The 23,087-nt window shown below is 35.6% G+C and overlaps 1 protein-coding gene across 1 annotated transcript in view; it reads right to left on the bottom strand.

The window, feature by feature from the left end:
- The window catches only part of LOC120782153 (nitric oxide synthase-like), a gene marked incomplete at its 3' end in the record, with an annotated part of 32,125 nt that extends 14,496 nt beyond the window's left edge, over window positions 1-17,629 (bottom strand). The window contains exon 1 of the mRNA XM_040114288.1: window positions 17,551-17,629. The remainder of the gene's footprint in view (window positions 1-17,550) is intronic.
- Window positions 17,630-23,087: the final 5,458 nt, after the last annotated feature.

Here is a 23,087-nt window from a genome sequence, read left to right as displayed (position 1 = left end):
ATATTTTTCAAATACCGTATTTGTGTAAAGTTTTATTCCGCTATCATCATTGGTTTCTAATGTATGTATTAAACAGAGAAGGCATCAGATGGAATTCAAAATAGTGTTATATTGGAAGAAGGCGTGATGTGAACCGATTTCACCCATATTTCGTACATGCGATCCTTTTTGCCAAATTTCACTTTAATATCTTTATTTATGGCTTAGTTATGACACTTTATAGGTTTTCGGTTTTCGCCATTTTATGGGCGTGGCAGTGAGCCGATTTGGCCCATCTTCGAACTTAACCTTCTTATGAAGCCAATAAATACATGTACCAAGTTTCATCACGATACCTCAATTTTTACTTAAGTTACAGATTGCACGGACGGACAGACAAACATCAGGATATCAACTCTACACGTCACCCTGATCACTTTGGTATATATAACCTGACTCTTTTAGTTTTAGGACTTACAAACAACCGTTATGTGAACAAAACTATAATACTCTCCTTAGCAACTTTGTTGTGAGAGTATAAAAAAGCCTGGGTGCAGCTTCCTTCTGCAATTTCTTCCGTAAAATTTAGCGTTTTTTGTTAGTCGGTTAACGCACTTTTAGTGATTTTCAACAAAACCTTTGTATGGGAGGTGGGCGTGGTTATTATCCGGTTTCTTCCATTTTTGAACTATATATGGAAATGCCTGAAGGAAACGACTCTAAAGAGTTTGGTTGACATAGCTTTAGTAATTTCCGAGATATGTACAAAAAAATTAGTAGGGGGCGGGGTCACGCCCACTTTTCCCAAAAAATTACGTCCAAATATGCCCCTCCCTAATGCGATCCTTTGTGCCAAATTTCACTTTAATATCTTTATTTATGGCTTAGTTATGACACTTTATAGGTTTTCGGTTTTTGCCATTTTGTGGTCGTGGCAGTTGGCCGATTTTGCCCATATTCGAACTTAACCTTCTTCTGGAGCCAAGAAATACGTGTACCAAGTTTCATCATGATATCTCAACTTTTACTCAAGTTACAGCTTGCACGGACGGACGGACAGACAGACATCCGGATTTCAGCTCTACTCGTCGCCTGTATAGGAGCTGGTGTCAAAATTCGACGTTGGGCGTGGCACCGCCCACATTAAGGTAGCATTAATTTGATATATTATAGAAACTCAGAGAGACTTCTTATATGATAATAATATGCCCCTGTGCCAAAAATGGTCTGAATCGGATGAATAATTCTCTCAGACACCATATACCTTATAGAAAATGTTTCTAACTACTGATTGACTTTATATCGGAAATATCGGTCAATATGTAAATTATCTTAATGAAAAGCGTATTTTTCTAATAACAATGTATAATGATGTTTTGTGCTTAAGATGGATAAAACCTTATGAAAACTTGCCCTAGCCCCCTAGTTATATACAAATTTTCAACATTCGGTTGACTTTATCCGTTATGTATTGGTGAAACTATGTGAGGTACGCTAATGTAAGTTAGAAGGCATATTTTTCAGTTAATAATATGTACAATTCCAAAATTAAACAAAATCGAGACAATACTACCACTATCTCCCATATACCTAATATACAATTTTAAAGCTTTCAGTTGGCTTCATACCGTCCAAATGGGTCAATATTGAAATAAATTATATGTTCATTTATTTCCATATTGACTGGATATACTGAGTATACTATAGTTTAATTCCGAAACTATATATGCATTGTGGACTATGAAAAAGCTTTCAATGCAGTTAAGAGACAATGGGATCGAAATCACTGAACTCACTCACGAAATTTCTGGTCTTTCAGACCAGTAACTTTAGGTCCTTCGAAAAGGAGGTCAGAGATATACATACATTAATTAAAGGATTAAAGGCATTCAAAATTGTTGGTGTTCTCAAGTAACTATTACAAATATTTCGAATGAAATCCCCGCTAAAAGTACCAATGATAAGAAACTATTAATGTAATTTATTCCCTGACCAAGAAATGGAAACTAATTGAGATACTGATGTAACAATTCAAGAAGTAAGGAAGTGCCAAGGTCTGGTATATCCGAAAATTTCATACAACTTGGCTTAAAGCCAGTGAAGCACCTTCAGGTACATAAAGCTTGTTAGTTATATGGGATCTATGGCGATTTTGCACCTGTTTTTATTAACTTTAACCACAAATATGCACCGTAATAAGAAACACACGGCACGCTTCCTCAATTTTATTAAGATAACTGACATATTGGCTGATGTATGCGGTATAAAGTTACCTGGAAGTTCGAAAATTTTAATACATATTAGGTATTTGTGGCATGCAGACATATTACTATCGGGAAAGGATTCTCTCTGAATTTCCTCTTTATACCTCACACACTGATCGATACTTTCTGGAAAAAGCAACTATAGATGGTACTTCATCAGTTTTGGTTCGATTTAAACAATTTTTTGTCATAAGGTGGTACACGTCAAAGACCCTATTCGTGCAAAGATTTATCTTGATATATTAATTGATCCTTGATTAGCATATTGGAAAGTGAAAGTTTCAAATGGAATTTAAAATTGTATTATATGGTAAGTAAAATTGGCCGTAGCGCGATTTTGCCCATTTTCACACTGCAACGTAGAAAAGTGAGAAGCATGTCACGCACGAAATTTGTTTGAAATCGATTGAGCGGGCTCCGAGATAAGTATGTTATTTCACTTAAAAGTGGGCTCTTTTAAAGCCTTCTCATACCTTTTCGAGGGTAAAATTAAATGTGTCTGGTGGATTTAGTTATTGATTTATCACAGTTTTAGTAGTTTTTGGCAGTACAGTTATATGGGGTTATGATCGATTTAATCCATTTTCACACTATTGACAGAAATGCTTGTAGTATTTATGCTGAGCGAAATACTTGTAGGTTCTTCTAACTGTAATAGCTTAGGAGATATGTACATTAAACGTAAAATACAGTTATATCTTAATTTACTGCTTAGTTTTGGAACTTTTTACGTTTTCGGTTGAGAACTTTTTGTGGGCGTGGCAGTTGTCCAATTACGCCCATCCATGAAGTCGTTATTTTTTTACCAAGGAAGAGGCATAGCAAATTTCATCAAAATATCTCAATTTTTACTCACGTTACAGCTTGAACGGAAGGATAGACAGACACCCGAATTTCAACTCGTCTCGTCAACCTGATCATTTATATATGTATTTCTTGAATAGTTTTAGAGGATAGCTAGGTTGAAAATCAATGTGACAGAGGCAAAGGATTACTCTTGACATTATGGCGCTGACATTAATGGCGCTCCAACCGAGAGTGTCTGGATATTTACTTTAGCACACTTGTTATCAAATTTTCCAATCTAGCATTATTATTTCAGAAATTTAGACGATCCTTATTTTTTTGTAGATATCACGTATTCCTTTTAAGATACAGCTCCTCCGCAACAAAAAGTAGGCGCGTGGCCTGAGTAAGAGAATTCGCTTTCTTAAGCTAACTGCAAATTTCTCACTAATTACAATAAGCGTAACACACGCAGCAGGATGTTGTTAAATTTTACAGTAAAATTAACTGTCGAAGAGTCCTCTGTCAAACTTGTATATCGAACGAAGATAGTGATTTTTGTACACGATTAACCACAAGCAAGTTAACCAATTTCCATAAAATTTGTAAGCCAATTAAAAGTTACTTAAGGAACTGTTTATGCTCTTGATGTAATTAGTTTTATATTTTGATTATACTTTTTATGTTTTAATTATAATCAGAAGTTACGAATGTGTTCAATATTCAATGCATACGAGACAATTCAAAAATGATTACCAACACTGAATGGAGACGATGGTGCCTAATTTATGCACTTAATTACATTAAGCGGAATGCGGAAGCCAAGGATTTGTTAAAGTACTTGACTACATCACTGACTAGATATAATCTGCATATGTGGTTACTTTGTGGATATGCAAAATACACCAAAAATCAAACACACATGTGCTATGTGAATGTTGCCTTGCAGGCAACCACGTAGTGAGGAATATTCAATTAAATGCGCGTGAGTGGTGTTGTAATTTCTTGTACGTATATGAATGCATTGAAGAGAAATGTAAAAGAAATATTCAAGTAAATTACCTCCAGCTATACCCCAAATATATTAGTTTGGTACTAATTGAAACCTACAGATTTGTGTTGGATACGAACTAATTTCAAATAGTACCCTATAAAGAAAATCCGAGTATACTCTGACTCGCACAATTGTTTGCAAATTTTTTTTTCAAATATCTGCATAAACCTACATCTTATCTATATAAATTAAACGCTATTTCGTATGTTCTTGCAGAACGTCCGAAGCACAGCACGAAAAGTCCCGAAAATTTGTATAGTTATTCGTTTATTCTTGCAGAAGGGCCTAATGGACTCCTCTTGAGAAATCATAGTCGATTTTGCAATTACATTCGATGAAATAAATTTCAAATCAAGAAATTCAAATTCAATTTCTGTTTCTAAAAAAAAATTAAAAATTGAAAAAATTTAAGTTATGATAATTTCAAAATCTAACAAATTAAAAGCGTCAATCAGACAAAATTGGGTTAACACTGCCACTATGAAGATGATCATCGCTGTATAGGATTTTTGTAAATGCTATGTACTTAGTTATCTGGTATTGTTAATAAGCTTTGATATTTACCATATTCAAGGCATTCAATGCGAGAGAAGCGGGACAAGCTGGTGCATTCTAAATATACATATGTATGTATGTATATTTTCTTATATTCTTATTTGTTGCACCTGAGTCCCTTTGATATTTTGCTATTTATGCGTTGGCAGCCTATGCCTTAATTGCAATAGTAAAATAAAGCAGGAATGATTTTAATCCTTTCGAAGTTTACTGTACCAGAAAAAATTGTTATAATATATCTCGAAGTCTTTATATTATAAATATTTGAGGTAAAGGTTTAGCAAAATGTAATGATAAAGATTAATACCTCATTCGGAACTTCGTATCATTACTTTGTTATAACTAAGCTCAAAATTAACAAAAAATGTTCAAACCTAGGATTGAATATAATATATTTAATCATAGATTGAATGTGAATATCTCCCAAGCCCCTAAAATTCCTGAGAAAAAGTTTGTATAGCACCCCCTCACATAATTTGAAAATGGGTGAGCTCGGGTGATAATCATTTAACGGTTATGTTGAAAACTACTAAAAGTGCGACAACTCACTAAATAGTTAAATACGTCAGAAGCAGTTAATTTCAGAAGCATATGACACAGAAGGGCCTCATAGGTACCGGCGCCCATTGGCCAATAAAAGTACGATAGCGGTGCTTGGAAATGCATCTGTGGCATCAAAACAAATAATGTTTCGTGGATTTACGTTTTTCGACATCTAAAGAGATGTTCAAAGAACATGTTTTGGAGATACCTCAAAAATAGTGGCATGTATGTGAATAAATTCCTATAGAGAATGTTGTGAAAAACAATAGAGCGGTTTTCGGGAGAATGTTGAATTCTTAAGCAACAACTTTTAAAATGTGCAGTTTATGAGCTTATATACTTATATGTTATATTTTTAATGAAAATTTAATAACAACTAAGATTACATTGAATCCTTGACTTTTTAATTAAACTATGCGTTTTCATCAATTCCATTTTTCTTTACATATTACATAGAGGTACATTCCAGAATAGGAAGTTCTTCTCTCAAATAATTATTGCAAATGCGTAATTTAAGTAAATCGAAAGTAGAAAAAGTAATTTATATATAATTGTATACATTGTGACAAAAAAGAAAGAAATTATAATTAAATATTTAAATTGGTAGGACTGTCCGTAATTATTACACCAAATATGAGCGCGATTTAGCAACCACTTTGTTTACAGCTTTACAGCAGCTGCTTAAATCGGTATACCTCAGCAGTGCGGTGCAAGCCTACGAGTGGCACAGATCGAAAAATCGTTGAAGACATGCCTTCGACCTTTTCAACTGATGAAAATATTAAAAAAGTTAAAAATATGGTGCTTGAATATTGTCAAGTAAGTGTTAGAGAGATGGCAAGAGAACTCGACATCTCTCGCGAGTCTGCTCTAATGATTTTGGTGTATATTTTGGGTATGAAATGCGTTCTTGCTTGAGTCGTCCCGATAAAGTTGATTTTTTTTTTTTCAAAAAGAGTACCGTAAACAGGTCTCTTTGGACTTGCTTGATCGTGCCAATTCTGATCCCCGATCCCATATTCATGGAGATCATTATAACAGCCAATGAAACATGGGTGTATGAGTTTGGCATGTAAGAAGCCCATCCCAAAGAGTGCTTATGAAAACTGTCTGGAAGATTGAAAAAATCGTTGGCATTAGTGTATTACATCTGGTGGTGATTACTTTGAAGGCGACCAAATAAATAATGATCAATAATTAAATTGTTTGCGTTTTATTTACAATTTCTGGTTACTTTTTTGTCGCACTCTAAACTTATATAATAGTAGTGAGTTTCCTTAAATAAATGTTTAGATACTTACATATCTTATTTATACTCATGTACGAAAACTTGGTTAATTTTTATAAAGTATTTTTTTAATACTGTAACTTTTTAAATTTACGACATAGCCTGCCTATTTAACGAATGATAAAAGGGTTGAAATTTGCCATATGTACGAGTATGGTATTTTATGGCATATAAATAAAACATTTTTAATGCCAACTTAATTTATGTTGAGTATTTACATATGTACATATATGTATATGGAAAATTTCTGGCCGATTTGGGTTCCTCTTACATCGTATTTCCATAAAAGAAAGCGGGTTGAATTATATCAAATGATTTTTTAAACATATTTCACAATGTAATGCCAGCTGTTGCTACATTGGGATGAAACCAGATTCCTTTGCATAATTTAGGACATCCCACGTGCGGTGATTGCGGCTAAGCGCCGTATTGGTAACCATTTACTTTATGTTTGTTTGCCTTCTGTGCTTTCTGGTATTCTTATTTGCGCAAGAAAATTTTAAGTTGAAAAAGAAATGAAATATACTTTAGTATACCGCCCGTATTTGTAAGTATAACACACATACAATGTGCGTGTGCTTATTGAATTATCTACCCAACAATCGTGTTTCAATTTCAAACATAGATTTTGTAAACAATCTTAATAAGCGGTTATTTAAATCAAATGCGTAATTTTAAAAGATAGATCATAAAGTAAATACAAATGTATGTTTATCAAATAGATGTAAGCCACATCGAATTATTTACATATAGTCAAATAAATGAAACAAAAATCAGTAAGTTTCTTTACTATATCTTATTTGAATCTGGAAAATTGACTTTTAGATCATCCTTGCGTAAAATTATTAAATTCATAATAATACAAATTTCTTAATTCATTTTACAATATTATAAAGCTAATTTAACAGTAAGCCTAATTAAAAAAGATTACTTGATTTTGAGAAACAACCTCATATAGAAACAATGGACTATACAAATAAAGTAAACCAACTTTTACTCCAAAATTTAAATTTTTTTAATTCTGCTGGAGAATGTTTAAATCACACGGATATGCAAAATATTTTATCTACATACATATGCATTAGAATATGACTCCGAAATTATTAATTGAGAAGGGAAAAGAATACATATTGCAAAGCAAATAGCAACATACATAACATTTAAACGCAAACAAAGAGACAGAAAGCTTGTGTATTTAATCCCATATCTCACTATTTATCTATACTAAAACATTACCAAATTGGAGAGAAAAATAAACGGAAAGCAATTAAAAGATTGCATAACTTTCTTATTTCTTTATACACTTCCAGATTGATGTGTGCAAAGGCTTTTTGACCATGAAAAATTTTATTCAAAAAATTCATTCATACGGTAGTTGCGTTAGCATAGAATGGAACGATTACCCTGCGTCACAACGCTTGTTGGCTCTTGGGAGCAAAATACAATATTTCTCCTTTGCACCATTTAACTAAAACCAAGGATAACAGTGGAAAATAACAACAAAAACACAAGTGGCACTATAAAATTTGTATTCAGGATTAAAACAAAACTTTTTAGCTGGTCACTAGCCATGTTGGACAGTAATCAGAGAGAAGTGGTAGGACAATTGCAATGATTGAAAGGTCAAGGCTGCCGAAATGGGATACCATTTTATACTCATGGAACTAGCAAGAATCAAAGTCCGGGAAAGTCTTTCAGGAGCTGGCAAAATTTTACTTTAAACAAGTAAGGAAGCTCAAAGTTCAGGTGTAACCGAACATTGCAACTTCCAAAAATCAAAACCAGCTTGTTAGAGTAACAAAAATAATTACACATAGTATAGCATATATGTATATTCAGTTATTTTCAGCATTATCCTATAGAATACCCAATATTATACATTAAGATAATTGGACTAAGAATTCTTATGTATTCACCGATTTGAACTGTATAACGCCAACCGGAAGTTTGAAAATCTCATATTAGTGATTTGGGGGTAGAGGTAGTATTGACTAAATTTTATTTATTTTTGACATTACCAAATATTAATAACCGAAAAGCATGCTCTCTGAGTTTCATTAAGGTACTATATGAGATACCGCATTGTATAACATACCACGCCAATATATAACGACTAAAGTCAACCAAATATTAAAAATTTTGATATTAGTTAGATGGAAGCTTTCACAAGATTTAATTAAGTAAGATGCATTGTTATTAGAAAAACCCACTCTTTCAATTTCATTAAGAAAATTAGAGCATATTGACCGAATTTTCCGGTCTAAAATCAGAAAAAATTGTTTTAGGTGTTGGTACCTGAGGGAATTAATATTGATCCGATTCAGGGGAATCGGTCCATATATTCAGTAGCCGAGGGCTTGACAAGTTTTGGTTCGATTTGAATATTTTTTAATCATAAGCTGGCACACATCAGTATTCGTGCAAATTTTTATTCCGATACATTCATTGTGCTTAGTTTGTGTACTAAAAAGTGAAAGAACAGATGAGATTTAAAATTGCGTTATACGAAAAGTAGAAGTGGTTTTAGTCCGGACTCGGCCATTATCACATTGCAATATAGGAATGTCAAATTAATCCTACGAAACCAAATTTGTTTGAAATCTGTCCCGAGAAATGTGATTCACCAAAAAGTGAGCTAAGCTACAACCGTCGTCTAGTTTTCACACCGGCTCTTATAAAACCTCCTGCATGAAAAATGTCTCTGTTATTGTTTTTCACACTTTTTAGTAGTTTTTAACAAAACCGTTATATGGTGGCGGGGATATCATAATAATTCGCCTATTTTCACACTATCGTAATAATTTATTAGTTCGAAGGATGTATTCTTCTTCTTCTTCTTTATTGGCGTAGGCACCGCTTACGTGATTATAGCCGAGTTAACAACAGCGCGCCAGTCGTTTCTTCTTTTCGCTACGTAGCGCCAATTGGATATTCTAAGCGAAGCCGAGTCCTTCTCCACTTGGTCCTTTCAACGGAACCTTTGGGGGTTCTACAAGAGTATGCTCCGGTCTTGAAACCTTCTGTAAGCCGCCGCATTTTTTCATAGAATTTTCGAGCATTACCCCTGTCGACCAGCTTATCAAGCTCTTCACACACACACATTCCGGCCTCTTTCTTTTTCTGTCTGCAAATGCGTCTCGCTTCCCTCTTCAACTCTCGGTATCTATCCCATCCCGCACGTGTTATGGTCGATTGTAACGTTGCGAGGTAGGCAGTATGTTTTCTCTCCGCTGCGAGACGACACCCCTCGTCATACCAGCTGTTTGCAGTTTCCGAAAACCAATGGTTTCGGTTGCAGCTGTACGTAAGGAGTTTGAAATGCCGTCCCACAGTTCCCTTATACAGAGTTGTTGACGAGTGCTCTCAGAGAGCAGGATTGCAAGCCGAGTAGAAAATTGTTCGGCTGTCTGTTGTGATTGCAGTTTCTCAACGTCGAACCTTCCTTGGGTATGTTGACGTCGTTTTTTGCTGCACAGAGGCGAGTGCGAATCTTGGCTGCAACAAGATAGTGGTCCGAGTCGATGTTAGGACCTCGGAGCGTACGCACGTCTAGAACACTGGAGACGTGTCTTCCGTCTATCACAACATGATCGATCTGGTTGGTTGCTTTTCGATCCGGAGACAGCCTGGTAGCTTGATGTATTTTATTTGGCTGGAATCTAGTATTACAGATAACCATATTTCGGGCCCCGGCGAAGACGATCAGTCTCAACCCATTGGGGATGTTTCGTCGTGGAGGCTGAATTTACCAACCGTAGTGCCAAATATACCTTCTTTGCCCACCCTGACGTTAAAGTCGCCAAGCACGATTTTGACATCGTGGCCGAGGCAGCTCTCATAGGTGAATGGAATGAATGATAGTACTCGGCGACGGAGTCTCTCTCCCACCACGAATCTCACACCAAACTTGCGCTCCTTTATATGGCCACTATAGTAAATGCCACAAGGACCTTCTCGTCTCAGTCCTTGTCCCGTCCATCGCATTTCTTGGACGGCGGTGATGTCAGCCTTTATTTTCACGAGGACATCAACCAGCTGGGCAGGGGCACCTTCCCAATTAAGGGTCCGGACATTCCGGGTAAATGCCCTTAGTTCGTAGTCCTTATTTCGTTTGCCATGGTCGTCATCAAAAGGGGGATCTCTCATCCGAGGCTTGTTACTTCCTTTCATTGGGGGTGTTTTTTTAAGTGGCGGGTCCCAAATCCAGCGCACAACCCTGCGGAGGGAATGTTTCGCCTTCTCACTTTAGCTCGCCTTCAAACGGATGTTCTTAGGATGCTTGGTCAAAGACCGGAAGTCGTGAGCTGCTTGAGTCATATGTTAAAGAATCGTTTCTGGCCACTCCCAAGTAAATGGCGATCAGAGAACTTTCCTCAATTGCGTTAACTTCTACACCTGACTCCATCCTTCGATTGAAATATTTATTTTATATTAAATAAGAGAAATACTATGGAGAAGGCGTTGTAGTGCAAAACAATTTTAGGATATATTTATTTATGTATAAGTAAGTGAATCTTGAATGCTTCTGTATTTTGTGGTGTTACTTGTTAATGCTTTTATTTTTTATATTAAGGTCTCCCTATTTCTCTGCTTCTCCCGGCGGGTATTGCGTCAAATACTTTCAGAGCTGGAGTGTTTCGTCGATACGTACGACATGACCTAGCTGGCGCAGCCGCTGTCTCCTAGTTCGCTGAACTATGTCAATGTCGCGCATACAGCTCATCGTTCCGTCGAATGCGATATTTGCCGTGGCCAACGCGCAAAGGACCGTAAATCTTTCGTAGAACCTTCCTCTCAAAAACTCCTAACGTCGACTCATCAGATATTGTCATCGTACATGCCTCTGCACCACATATCAGGACGAGAATAATGAGTGACTTATAGAGTTTGGTTTTTGTTTGTCGAGAGAGGGCTTTATTTCTCAATTGCCTACACAGTCCAAAGTAGCACCTGTTGGCAAAAGTTATTCTGCGTTTGCAAGATAGACGAAATTATCTACAACTTCGACGTTATGGCTGTCAGCAGTGATGTGGGAGCCCAGCCGCGAGTGCGACGACAGGAAAAATTTTGTCTTGCCCTCGTTCACTGCCTGACCTATTTGCTTTGCTTCCTTATCTAGTCTGGAGAAAGCAGAACTAACGGCGCGGAAGTTGAGGCTAATGATATCAGTATAATCAGCATACCCCAGCAGTTGTACACCCTTATAGAAGATTGTACCTGATCGATTAAATCCTGTAGCTCAAATTATTTTCTCCAGATTGAAGTAGACGCATGATAGGGAGTCTGAAACCTCGTTTGGTATCGAACGGCTCTAAGAGGACCATCCCGATCCGGAGCTGTTGAAACTGTTCAACGTCTGTTTACACAGCTGTATTAGTTTTGTGGGGATACCAAACTCAGACATCGCGGCACAAAGACAGCTCCTTTTCGTCCTGTCAAAAGCACCTTTGAAATCGCCGAAAAGGCGTCATGTCATGTTCCTTGACAAAAAAGGAAGAAGGAGCTCGTAAATGGGCGTATCGGATCACTACAACGCCCACAAAACGCAATTAACCAAAAACGTTTTAAATGCCATAACTAAGCAATAAAATAAAATATAGAACTCAAATTTGGCAGAGGAAATCGCAGTGGCTAGGGACAACTGTGCGCTAACAATTTTGAAATTGGGCGTCATCCCGTCCTCTAATAGGCTAAACTTACACATCTCCTAGACCACCAAAGCTACAAAAGCCAAATCTACTCAGGATAAATCCCATTACTGAGAGTGTAAAAATTGATATAACGCGATCAAACTTTACACTAACAATTCCTTTATGGTATGCCAATTTACCACCAAAAAATTGTCCAAACCCGTGCGGAGGGGTTTTATGACCGAATATATCGGTTAATGTATTGGATGTACAATTAAAATATAGAGAAAATCTTCTCCTGATAATAGTACCTTTGTGTGTTTAAAATGGGTTGAATCGGGTCAATACTTCCCTGAGTGGTCTCAGTGTGAAATTTTCGTGAAATTGATTTTTTGCATTATCGGATAGTATACACTATAATAAACAGGGCAGGGAGGAGTATTGGCGACAAACGCGCGGTATGAGACATGCCAAGTTGCTAATGGGAGGATACAATTTGAGTAGGTTCAAGGTTATAATAAACCTCCCCAGGAACAAACTCAGGCTACTGCTCGCATGGTATACCGGCCACTGCAAGCTGAATAGGCACCTGTACAACATGGGCCTATCCTCTTGCGTTAACTGCCGGTTCTGCGACTTGGAGCCTGAAACCCCGGAGCACCTGCTGATTGACTGCGCAGCAGTCTGTAGACGCAGGACTAAGGCCCTAGGATCAATGTTTCCGGATAGAGATCGCATAGCCTCACTAGCGCCCGGAAGTCTATTGAACTTCATCAATGCGCTGGGACTAGGTGAGTCTATGTAAGTTAGGAGAGGGCACAATAGGCCAAAGGTCGCGGTGCATTCCTCATATTGAATCAATCAATCAATCAATAATAAACATCCTCTAAAATTTTGGAATCGAAATTCAAATTATTAAGGTCGCTACAGCGTTTCTTGTAGAAAGGGAACAGAGTGGGGAACATAACGACTCCAATCTTTAAACGCGTTTTTCACAAAATGGTGTTCTTTCTACTCTCAATGGAAGAGTTTTGAAAATATCTAGTTCCATTTTGGAGAAAACATTTTTAACGTCATTCGCTATTATTTTTTTTAATATTTCTATATTTTTCTACGAAAAACTGCCGAAAAAAGGCTCAAATTCTATACTATTAGTTCAAATCGCCGCCATTTTTTTAAATAAAAAAAAAACAGCTTCCATAGTGAGTTAGCAACTTTCCTACAGATTAATAATCACTTTGAAAGTTTTGTTTTAGACCAAAATTGCGGCCGCAATCGTGGACATCGCACAGGACATAATTTTACGTGTCATTGCAACACTTTATTTAACTATTATACACCCAGTAAATAAAGATAAACAAAAAAATATTTTGTATTCGTCATGAACGTATTTATTTATAAAAATAAATCGGATGATTAGTTAATTTCAACATTAAAAACACCGCGGAAATCAGTGATTTTTCGGAAGGACAGGATGGGTGATACAGTCCACATTAATCTAATTGAATTATTTCTGCCATAAAAGTCAGGTTTGTACCCTATACTAGTAGAAATGTAAGATACTAAAAAAAGTTGACATATTGTTTTTTTAATTGAGCACAGAAAATCACAAATACCCTTCCTTATCTTCTCACACTACTAAACTGATATACATACAAATAACAAATTGCGTTATGCGACTCAGATTTGCCGAGGTAGGCTTGGCAGCTATCTAAAGATTTTGTTATTTGCAAAAATTCAAATAATTTTTAGAGATATAGGTATAGGTATTTTTCTTTAACTTTAAGCATCTTTTTCTCGAAACTTTCTTTTTCAAAACGATACTCACGATTTCTCAGGTTGTACTGAATCCATTTAACTGAAATTTTTATAGAGTCTTCTTTATAGACTTTTCTATTTCTGGAACTATCCATAGCACCAAATTAAATTTTTACTGATTTTAAAACATATTAAACAGTGAAAAAGTCCCACACAAATTATTTTTTTATTTTTAGACAGTGATATTTTTTCCCAATTTTTCCGCAGAATCGGACATTGTGACTTTATCAAAGATTAGCAATTTATTTCTTTTTGGTTACAGATTGCTAATTAATAGAGGGAGAAAACCTTATCTTGGTAAAAAAAATGACTGTTTTGCGAATTTATTTCTTAAATATGGATTGAGTAATTTTATTCGAACCTTTTGCACATTATTAAGCATACTTTTGACAATGTAAGGTAATTTTTTTCGGCACTTTTTTAGTTGATAAATTTTAGACGCGTTTTTCTCAAAACTACTTTTTCAAAATCCGTGTTCACTTTCACTTCAAAACTGCTTGACCGATTCATTTTAAACTGTGTACACATTTATAAAATCCTCCCTCCATCGTTTAGTAAAAAATTTTTTACATTAAGGTTGTTTTCCACACACAAGATGACGGAACTTTTTAGTGGAAAATAACAGTTTTCACTTCAAATAGCCGCCAAAAATTTTTAAATGTAAAAAAAATGATCAGAGAACGATGGGGGAGATAATTTCCAGCCGAGTTATGGTGAACATACAAAGTGTTTTTTCCCAAGACGTTCTGGATGAAAAAATTACCCTAGATTGTAAAAAGTATAGTCAATAATGTGCAAAAGTTCCGAATAAAATTACTCAGTCCATATTTAAGAAATAAATTCGTAAAAACCTTAACCCCACCTTAAGGCACAAAACACAAACCTCATATTTAGAGAGTTAAAGCAGAAATTTTTCATTTTGTGTAGCAGTATTTAATGTAAAAAATTGTTTTAACAATTATAGAACATGAAGTATGAAGATGTGACTATTTTCACCGCAAGGCATCCAGCTTTTTAGTTAATGACTTAAAACATATTCTTGCGACGTCCTCATCATGTCAGCAAGTACAATGGCAAGCATTTGCTCGCTTGCCTGCCTTTGAGTACCCCAAGAGTGAAATATAATATTTTTGTTCTCCATTCAACCCCCACGTTTTAAATGGCATATTTTGTTTGCTTACAGAATTACGTGGAATTTGCACGAAGCCTATTTGTTAAATGGTAATTAAAGTTGTACATCTTAGTTAGTTGAAGATAAGCTGACTTTGAAAATCACTCAAATCGACACAAAAACATATCCTTAAAGGAAGTGAAAACATTGCAATCTCAGAAATACAGTGTGACAAAATACTTTTCAAAGCGAGGTGGCGATAATAGAATTTTTGTTTTGAGGTCTATATTCAGATGCTTATCAACAGAATGATTCCGCTATTTTATGACTTAAAAAGCAACTTATACAATTACACGCCGCTTCGATTTGAGCTTTTCAAAAATTGACACTGAATCTAATAGCGGTAAGTTTAAGTGCTGAATTGTGTCCAACAAGGAATTATTTTTTAGATCAGGAAATAAGGCATACAATCGTGGGCTAACACTCTTATATTTTTTTTATTAAATAAAAAAATTTAAACTAACACTCAGTTAATAAATTCTTACACACTTGCGTTAATAGCTGACACTCTCTTTGAGCTATATAAAAGTTTATGTAAAATATTATATCCATTTATAGATCACAGTAAGGAAGGGCAAAATTCTAGTTAAAATTTGGTATTTTATTATGTTATATTAAGGTATCAATTAGTTTAATAACTATATTTTACTTCTCGTCAGCGAAAAGATTATTAAAACCATCCTCAAATGAGATATAAGTATATCTAACACAAATTTAGCCGAAGAGACGTCAACTAGAAGATTGGAATTGATGATATTAGAAAATGAGATTAAAGAACTATACCAGTATGACACTTTCAAAAAATCGATTTTCTTTTTTTTTGCTTTTTCTTTAGTTTATATTTTCAAAAATATCCTATGATGTCGTATCTTGACTAACTTTAAACGTGCTTTTCTTGAAGCGAAATTTTTCAAAATTGCTGACATCATAACTCAACGAGAAATTGGCCGATCGACTTCAAATTGAAACTGGGTATTTTTGGATATATTTACTATGCAATGGCTTACAATTGATTGGTTGAAAATTGTAAATTTGGCATTAAAAAACTACCATTTTTTTACCTAAAAAACGCGGTTTTTTTTCAGAACTTCGTCGTTTTGTTAATTTTTGATATTTTTCAAAAAATCGTAAGTTGTAGGAAATATTTTCAACTTTAATAAATTTCTTGACCTCTTTTGTTTCAGCTACTCATTTGACTGGAATCATGACAGCAGTTGGGGACCTTTTTTTGACACCTCTGAAGACAACACATAACTCAGTTATTTTTCAATAGTTTTGTAAAAAAATATAGCTGAAAATATACCTTATTATGTCCAAAAGACTTCAAAACATTCGATCCCGTACTTTCTTTAAAAAAAATTCACGAAAATCGTCTAGTTTTTCATGGGTTATACTGGTATAGTCCATTAAGACCTTTGTCTAGACTAACTCCATTCATTTTCACCAGTAACATAATAAGGTTTGTTAGAATAGCAATATATGTAGTATAATATAATTTCACATATTTTCGGAATTTATAATATCTAAAGTATGTTCTATTATGTGTTCAGTTAGGATATCTTGCATAGTTTATAAAAGTTTTTGCCATAGGTTTATGAGAGATATGTGTAGTATTGGCCCGATTTATTTTATTTTTGGCATTTCTACATTTTCATAACAAAAACATACGCTCTCTGAGTTTCATTAAGGTACCTCACATACCAACAAAATAAATATATTATATGTGGTCTGAGGCTACTTTACATCCCATTTTATTCATTTTAGGCATAGAAATGTACCGTCAGGAGAGAAACATGCTCGCTCAATTTAATTAAGATGACTCAAGATATTGGCCAGTATACATACATACATATGTGGTATAAAGACAGCCAGAAGTTCGAAAACCATTTTATTAGGTATACTTGGACTAAGGGAAATATGAACCAGATTCACCTCATTTTTGACATACTGACATACTTATACCAGGAAAGGAATATCTACTAATTTCAATTTCACTTGTATATCTTACACAAGTAGTAAAAATTCAAAGAACTACATTATCCAGTCATATGTATATACGTACGAGTATGTATGTCGTTGATGACAACTGTTAAAAGCTAATATTAATTCTTTAGTTAATTTGTTAATTAAAATTATCAGTTTAGAATTTTTCTCTATTCATGTATGCACATTTTTTGTTGTGCGATGACAAGCTTTTTACATTAAACGAGCACTAACGAAATTAAAACATTCACATCCAATTTATATGTAATGTGTTAATACCATAGGGTAAACAAACCAATTTCAACTTATTTAATTAGTACAGTGGCGGACCAACTCTTCAATACACCAAGTAACTCAGACACTCAATTTTGTATTTTTATTTTTTGTATTTGTAGGCTCTCTTAATCAACACACTTTACTAGTTTATTCTCATTTATCACATAAAATTGTATGCACTTGTTTCTGCCACTAAAATTTACTTTTATTGTGGTGTTATTAATTTCAATGAAATACTGGTACCATATTCCGTCAATATACTTGCGATCCTGCGAGTTCAAACGTCGCGCGTTAACTGAGCTATTGCTCTTATGGAAGCTTCCTTAAATATTATGCCATATTCATACAGGTGCACATTTAGGATGCTGTTAGCGTCGACGTATTTGCTGCTGAAACAACTTGCGCCACCACTAACATCTCATCACTTTTGTGTTTCAACAATCTCGTCACCCGTTGGTGAAATACTGGAAGCATTCCCAGATTACTTAAAAAGCTTTAACAGTGACAACCTCCACCAAACAAATGGTTGGAAAAAGCTAAGGATTTAAAGGGAAGGTGAAACTTTTGTTGGGCATTATTAACAAAGCAATGAAGGAGCTTAACAGGAGACGCCGTCCCTATATAAAAGCGGCAGCGGCATATTACTTTCAATATTTCTTCATGCCTATAGATTTTGTATGGCGCATACCTGTATAAACGCGGCGACAACGCTGAGTTTTTTTTTGAATTTTTTTTAACAGCGCATTGAAAAGTAAAATTGCCTGCATTTCTTTTGTACCAATTTTAGAATTTAAGTCAGACTTTGACGCAAAGTTACCACTTTATACAGGGATGCCGCGTCGGTGTTAACACTGTCCGGTAAAAAACGCGACGTTCCCTGTTATTTAGTTACACCAGATAGTTCTTAAGTGAAACAGTTTTGCGTACGCTTTCAAACTCTTCGAATTTTTCGCAATCCTTATTGTTTATTTACAAGAATTTATTACGAATTAAATACTATAAATAAAAAAAACACTGCATTAATCCGGATTAGTTCAGGAGTGAGTGAAGATAACTCCGTTGCTGAATCCCACTTTATCCTCAAAATTTTAGCTGCATTTTCGTTGGCAACATTGTTAAAAATGACCAATTTCAGTCTATTGTGAATGAAAAACAAGCAACACTGGCATCTGTTTTTCAAATTTTCAATAATAAATCAAGAAGTTTTATGTTTTGATGTTATGTTATGATGCAGTTTTAAATCGATTACTTAAAATATATATTTATAATAAAAATATTTCTTTTTTTTATTTGTCGGCTAACAACGGACCAGATATTCATCATACGCCAAACCTTGGAAAAGACCCGTGAAAAGAGAATCGACACTCACCACCTCTTCGTCGATTTCAAAGCTGCCTTTGACAGCACGAAAAGGTATCCCAGCAAAACTAATACGGCTGTGTAAGCTGACGTTGTGCAGCACGAAAAGCTCCGCCAGGATCGGGAAGGACTTCTCCGAGTCGTTCGATACCAAACGAGGTTTTAGACAAGGTGATTTTCTTGCGTGTGGTTTTTTCAACCTACTTCTGGGGAAAATTATTCGAGTTGTAAAACTAAAGCAGCAATACAGCTGCTGGCGTATGCTGATAATATTGATATCATTGGCCTTAACAACCGCGCCGTTAGTTCTGCTTTCTCCAGAATGGATAAGGCAGGTAAACAAATGGGTCTGGTAGTGAACGAAGGCAAGACGAAATACAGGGATAATGGGATGCCCAACTTATTCCAGTGTGAGAGCGCCTCAAAATAAGCGTTTTTTATAACATTTTACATTATGGCCAGATCGAAGAAAGTAAGAATTTTTGGGACTTTAAATTAAAATACCTAACATTTATTACTATTGTAAATTATTATATATCGGACTTTTAATATACGGCGAAACTACTTAAGTCCTGTTTTATGCTTTTATAGAATAATAAAACAACTGACTATTGATCTTTCAATACTTAATAAGGTGAATTAAGCCTGTTAGTTCTCAATTATTAAATGTTTTTAATCATTGGTAACTGAAAATTAATGCTACTATGCATCAAATTGCAAAACATTTCATGAAATATATTTACATTTCGCATTTTTATGATTTTCATTGTTTCACATTTTTTATTAGTGATCTTGATCGGCGGAAACAAATTCTTCCGTTCACATATATTTTGGTATAATTTCAATCTGGCTGTTCCAGTCATTCCAATTGCAAAACGTCAAAACCTACCCAATCCAGTCAACTGTCAAAGTTCGTAGATGAGCGGCTCTCACATTTCCAGTGACAGGAGAGTTGGGCAACTCTTTATCTCTGACGAAATATCTACTGTCATTAAACAAACAGCCCTCTAAAGTCCTATCTTGATGAACAAAAACCAAACTCTATAAGTCATTCATGATTCCCGTCCTGTTATATGGTGCAGGGGCTTGGACGATGACTACAATTGATGAGTCGAAGTTGCGAGTTTTCGAGAGTAAAGTTCTGCGAAAGATTTATGGTCCTTTACGCGTTGGCCACGGCGAATATCGCATTCGGTGGAACAATGAGCTATATGAGTTATTCGACGACATTGACATAGTTCAGCGAATTAAGAGACAGCGGCTACGCTGGCTAGGTCATGTTGTCCGAATGGACGAAAACACTCCGTTGGAAGGACCAAGTGGAGAAGGACCTGGCGTCGCTTGGAATATCCAATTGGCGCCAGCGAAAAGAAGAAACGACTGGCGCGCTGTTGTTAACTCGGCTATAATCGCGTAAGCGGTGTCTACGCCGAAGAAGAAAAACGAAGAAAAAGAACATACGACAGCGTATGCATACTATAGTTAGGACTTTACGCTTTCTCCCATTCAATCGAAAATTGCACAAAATGTAAGTGTTGGTGAACAGCTGGATATCCTTCAATGTATTTGTGCAATCTGTTACCTCCCTCTTGCAGGGTAGTTACATAATTCGTCGATTATGTTCTGACATTAGTGTTCGCCACACTGCCCTCCACCCAAGCCTGTTTGTCCCGATTAGTCATATATGCGGTACCATATGCATAGCATTTATGTCTCTTATCTTGTCTTCTAGAATGCTGTTGACTCTCTTAATCGGCCTTCTTTTAATAGCGTTAATTACAAACTTCAAATCAATCGGTTGCTTTCGATCATTATAAAATATTTCCTTGCTGCAGTCTGATGTAATGCAGTTTTAAGTGCTTTCTGGTTACCCTGTTTTTGACACATCTCCTAAATTAGAGCGGATTCGAAATTCCTTTCTTGGTAAAAATGTAATGAATTTTTTAATTTCGAAAAAAAGTATGCGTTTTACGTCATAAATGTCACAATCTAATTATGTTTATAAAATTTTTTAATAAAAATATCGAAAATCCGGCTCGACAGACTATAGAGAAAACATTTTCGAATATTTAAAAAAAAATCGCATCAAAAAATGTTAAAAACTGTATGAGTTATCATGCAGACCGGGAAAAATAGCTTCGAGAAAAACGCGTTTAAAGACGGCACACTTAGCCTAGCTAGCCTCGAGCGCACAAGTTCTCAAGGCTGTATCTCCGAGACTATTTCTCGGATCAACTTGAAAATTTAGGACAATATTAAGAGGTGTTGTAGAATTTAATAAGACAATAAAAAAATCGATTTTTTGAAACCCGTAAAACTATGTAACCCCTTAAGATTAACCAGCTGGACGCACTTCGCACTAAAGCTAATATACCTATTTCCGAGGAGTGGCTCCTCAGTCCTCCCTGCTCTTAATCACAGAAATAAATCGAACTTCGCTACAAATAACACAAAAAAGTCACTCACATTTATGTCTGATGTCTCCAAAACGAATTCCTCAAGTTTGCGTAAGTCAGTTCTTCCTTATCACCCTTGGAGACTGTATCCCCTCTGGCATGTTTTGAGTGGATCCGACAAACCACCCTCTCGAAACCAGAGGGTATGGGTATTTTAGTGTCGCTACGAGAATTGAGGATGCCTTATTTGGGAATATCAGCACTTACCTTTGTAATCTTTGTCCAGCATTCTCCCCACTCAAAGCCGCTATCCACCTTCCGGAAAGGTAGTGGCCTTTCATGGTCCCAGGCGAGAGTGGGATCAGTACGTTAAGAACCGATCAGCACACAAACGGTTGGAGGAGAGGCGGGAGGAGAATGTACTATGAGGCCTACCAGCCCAGGTTTCAACTAATTTCAAAAACGTTATCCTAAGAATATTCCGTTATTAATTTTTTTCTATAGCATCATACTTAATCTACTTCGAAATTTTGGATGAAAGTTAAGATTTATAAGGACTCAGTTGATAGATATAACTTTTCCCCATATACAGTAATAGGTAGGCAGCAGTAAAACTGATGAGGAAATAGACATTTAATTAGATATACTACACACATTTTAAATGTGTACAGGCTAGCTTGTCTATAAATATTACATTTTGTAATATTATAGTAGTGAAGCTGCAGGAAATATTTATCAAAATGTTAAAACGGTAAAGATTGATATTGAGTTGTAATTTAAATGTTATAGAATTATATACAAATGCATATTATTACGAACAACTATAAAGTGACTATTAGGTATATTTTATAACATGGCCCTATCCTCTTGCCCTAACTTCCGGTTCTGCGACAGGGAGCCTGAAACACCTGAACACCTGCTAATCAAGTGCACAGCAGTCTGTAGACGCAGGTTTAAGGCCCTAGGATCCATGTTTCCGGATAGGGATCGCATTGCCTCACTAGCACCCGGCAGAATATTGGACTTTATAAATATGCTGGGGCTAAGTAAGTCCATGTGATTTAGGAGAGGGCACAATAGACCTAAGGTCGCGGTGCATTCCTCATTTATCAATTAGGTATATGGGGCTGAGGTTATTATTTGCCCGATTTATCAGACAGAAAATATTGGAAACTAGATTACTTTATTTCCCTGTTTTCATTTCCTTGACAAAATTTTTTTCGAAATCAACTACACTAGTGTTCTTTTACAACTTTTAGGTAAATTTTTTATATTATCGGTAAAATCCCCAAACGTATTGTTGACATTCCCCAAGTTTGGGGGAAGCAAAATGATAATATACCAAAGAAATAAAGCAACCAAAAATTTAGTTACGTCTTTCAACAACATATGTACATTTATTTATTAGAATTAAAACAAAACAAGTTTTAAAAAACCTACACGTTTTTCGTGTTATTATTTTTGCTACATTTTAGAATTAGGATTAAATTTTAAACTACCCTCTTCTCTCTTCATTTTCTCTTGATTGTCGGCGTCAAGTTTTTTTATTTTCTGCCTTTAAATTTTGTACTTTCGCCATTGTTCTCTCTCTCAAAATGAACATATCTTCCACGATAACGACATCGGGCACTGAAATCGATGGATTGTGCTCAAACGTAAACGGCTATCTCTCCAGCCTTTCTCGATTCTTCGCTGCACGGAACTTAACACCCTCCCCCACTAAATCCACAGCGACCATATTCACAAACTGACCGCTTGTTATATGTTACTTCCTTCCACGCTTTATTTATGGTAACTATTACTCGCAGTCGTGTTTTCCCTGCAAACCGCAATTCCAAGATTTCATCCGACCAAGGGCTGTTTTTCCGGCGATCTAAGCCCGTTTTGATCGGTAAGTGTTAATTTGTGTTTGTCGTCACTGGAGCAATGCCTTGCAGCAGGGTTGCTCCATATCCTCCTGACTGGTGCTGGCATAGAGTCCAACC

The sequence above is a fragment of the Bactrocera tryoni genome, unplaced genomic scaffold, assembly GCF_016617805.1.
Source record: "Bactrocera tryoni isolate S06 unplaced genomic scaffold, CSIRO_BtryS06_freeze2 scaffold_964, whole genome shotgun sequence".
NCBI classification, from domain to species: Eukaryota; Metazoa; Arthropoda; class Insecta; order Diptera; family Tephritidae; genus Bactrocera; species Bactrocera tryoni.
Note: the sequence above shows the minus strand (reverse complement) of the source record. Positions and strands in the feature narration are given on the sequence as shown.